Source organism: Mandrillus leucophaeus, unplaced genomic scaffold (genome assembly GCF_000951045.1).
Source record: "Mandrillus leucophaeus isolate KB7577 unplaced genomic scaffold, Mleu.le_1.0 Scaffold30, whole genome shotgun sequence".
NCBI lineage: Eukaryota > Metazoa > Chordata > Mammalia > Primates > Cercopithecidae > Mandrillus > Mandrillus leucophaeus.
In genome coordinates, this window is record NW_012103143.1 from 2,147,507 (window position 1) to 2,151,109 (window position 3,603).

Sequence of the window (3,603 nt, forward strand, 5' to 3'; positions counted from 1 at the left end):
GTGGCTCACACCTATAATCCCAGAACTTTGAGAGGCCGAGGTGGGTGGATCACCGGAGGTCAGGAGTTCAAGACCAGCCTGACCAACATGGTGAAACCCCTTCTCTACGAAAAATACAAAAATTAGTCGGGCATGGTGGCACACGCCTATAATCTCAGCTACTCAGGAGGCTGAGGCAGGAGAATCTCTTGAACCTGGGTAGAGGTTGCAGTGAGCCAAGATCGTGCCATTGCACTCTAGCCTGGGCAGCAAGAGTGAAACTCCGTCTCAAAAAAAAAAGAGACCACTCCTGGGCACTGCCTTCTACCAGCTTCCCCATCTAACTGACTGCGTCGGACCACTGTCTTCCCTCCACGCCTGAGGTTGTCAGTGGGGTGCTCCAGCCTTCATGTGCACCCTGTGACTTCCTTCATCCTAGTCCTGCTGACCCTTGTGGTTTCTCCTGCTCCAAGGCTGTGCTCGGGACCCTGTCATCATTCCAGGGGACAGGCTCCATCTTAGAGGGAATCCACCTGACTCCCGCTCCTGAGCGATCTTCCAGCTATCCCGTCTCCAGACTCCCACCGCACCTGCTCCTGGGTTGCAGCCACACCCAACAAGTAAGTCACTCTCTTGCCAATAGAGTGTCTTCCACGTCCTTGTCCTTCCCACACGCCCCTTGGCAGCCCCACCCCACTGGATGAATCCCGCTGCCGACCTTCATGCCTGCCCCTGGGTGGGTGCTGAAGGAGACCCGTGGCTTTTTCCCACAACCAGGCCTTCTGTGCTGCCAGAAACCCCACGCTCACCTGGCCGGGCGCTCACACCCAGCCCCTCCACCATTTTCAAACCCACCGCATTCTCTTTTAGCAGGTGTTGCCTCTTTCTTCAAAGAGAAAACAGCAGCCCTGTCATGGGAACTCCCTTAACTCCCTCCCTGCCTGCACCAGGCCTGAAGAAACACACGCCCATCCTTTTCTTCTCCCTTCAGTAAGTAGCATTGGAAGAGGTGTTCTCACCAGTGAAATATCTCCTCACCTGCGATGCGGGTTGTGTCCCCCACAATCTCCTGGGGAACTTTTTCCCACTGATTAGCTACTGCCTCTCCGGGACATCCCACCTCCCTCTACTGGAATCTTCCTTTTTTTTTTTTTTTTTTTTTTTGAGACGCCACCACGCCTAGCTAATATTTTGTATTTTTAGTAGAGATGAGGTTTCGTCATATTGGCCAGGCTGGTCTCAAACTGCTGACCTCAGCCTTGGCCTCCCAAAGTGCTGGGATTACAGGTGTGAGCCACTGTGCCCAGCCTTATTTTATTTTTTTAGAGACAGGGTCCCACTCCGTCACCCAGGCTGAAGTGCAGTGGCACAATAATGGCTTACTAGGCTTACTACAGCCTCAACCTCCTAGGCTCAAGTGATCCTCACACCTCAGTACCACCATGCCTGGCTGATTTTTAATTTTTATTTTCAGCAAAGATGAGGTCTTTCTATGTTACTTAGGCTGGTCTTGAACTCCTGGGCTCAAGTGATCTGCCCACCTCTGCTTCCCAAAATGCTGGGATTACAGGCCTGAGCCACTGCACCCAGCCGCTCTCTTTATAGTTTTAACCTTATTATTTTCTTCTTTTGATTTTTTTGGTTTATTTGTCATTCTTTTCTGACTTCTTGAGATGGACGTTTATCCCATTCCATTCACTTTTTTTTAATTTTTTTGAGATGGAGTCTCGCTCTGCCTCCCAGGCTGGGGTGCAGTGGCATGATTGCGGCTCATTGCAACCTCTGCCTCCTGAGTTCCAGTGATTCTCTCGCCTCAGTTTCCCCAGTAGCTGGGATTACAGGTGTGCACCACCACGCCTGGATAATTTTTTGTATTTTTAATAGATATGGGGTTTCACCTTGTTGGCCAGGCTGGTCTTGAACTCCTAACCTCAAGTGATCCACCCACGTTGGCCTCCCATTAACTTTCAATCCTCCCCCACTCCTTAAGGTATGCCCGTAAGAGTATACTTTTCCTCTACAAACTGTTCAGCTGCACCCCACAGTTTTGGGGTAGAGTATTCTCATTATTTTTCAGTTCAAAATATTTCTAAATTCCTAACTGAATTCATCTCTGATCCATTTGTTATTTCAAAGTGTATATTAAAATTTCCAGATATATGGGGCTTTTCTAGCTTTTTGTTTTCAATTTCTAGGTTAACTGTGCTTATGGTCAGAAAACACGGTCTGTGTTATTTTACTCCTGTGAAATTTGTTGAAACTGCTTTACGGACCAACATATGGTCACTTTATATAAATGTTCTGAGTATGCCTGAAAAAAGTGTGTGTTCTGCAGGGTTCTAGATGTGTAAATCAAGTCAAGTTTGTTAATTATGTTGTTCAAATCTTCTACATCCTTACTGATTTTTTTTTTGTCTACTTGTTTTATCAGTTACTGAAAGTGAAGTGTTCAAATCTTCTGCTTGGTTACGGATTTTCTATTTATCCTTGATGTTCTGTCAATTTTTGCTTTACTTATGCCTTATCTACAGTACATAGCCCATGCAGCCAGTCTGCTGAAAGTTAGACTTGCAGGAAGCCAGATTACTACATCCAGTAACAATCGAGGAAGCTAAACAATAACTTCTTTTTTTTTTTTTTTTTTGAGATGGAGTTTCGCAATTTTGCCCAGGCTGGAGTGAAGTGGTGTGAATCTCAGCTCACTGCAACCTCTGTCCCCCTGGGTTCAAGGGACCTCAGCCTCCCAAGTAGCTGGGATTATAGGCGTGCACCACCATGCCCAGCTAATGTTTGTATTTTTAGTGGAGATGGGGTTTCGCCATGTTAGCCAGGCTAACTCCTGACCTCCCAAATCCTCCCTCCTCCCTGATCCACCCACGTTGGCCTCCCAAAGCGCTAGGATTACAGGCATGAGCCACTGCACCCGGCCAAAACAATAACTTCTATCATAACCAGCCCACTACTGCCAGAACTTGATTAATAACTAACAGCTTCCCTAATTTTTGTCCCTGCTTCCAACTTAAGACCAACCAGGGAAAGCCAAAGATGCACCCATAGTCAACCACATAGTACCTCCTATCTCTAGTTAGCCCACCTTCCACCCCTTGCCAATAGGGTAGACTTGGAGCCTTCCTTTTGCCCACTATAAAGCTTTCCCACTCCTTTGCCTATCTTTGAATCTCTCTCTCTTTTTTTTTTTTTTTTTTTTGAGCCAAGGTCTCACTCTGTTGCCCAGATTGGAGTGCAGGGGTGCGATCATGGTTCACAGTGTGATCAAACTCCTGGGCTCAAACAATCCTCCTACCTCTGCAAGCAATCCATTTCCAACACTGTATGTCCTGTCCATACAAAAAATAAAAATAAAAAATTAGCTGGCATAGTGGCATGCGCCTGAATACCAGCTACTCAGGGGCTTAGGTGGGAGGATCTCTTGAACCCAGGAGGTTGCGACCAGCCCTGGCAACATAGTGAGACCCCCATCTCTACTGAAAAAAAAGTAGCCAAGCATGGTGGCATGTGCCTGTACTCCCAGCTACTCAGAAGGCTGAGGCAGGAGGATCACTTCAGCCTTGGAGACAGAGGCTGCAGTGAGCCATGATCGTGTCACTGCACTGCAGCCTGGGC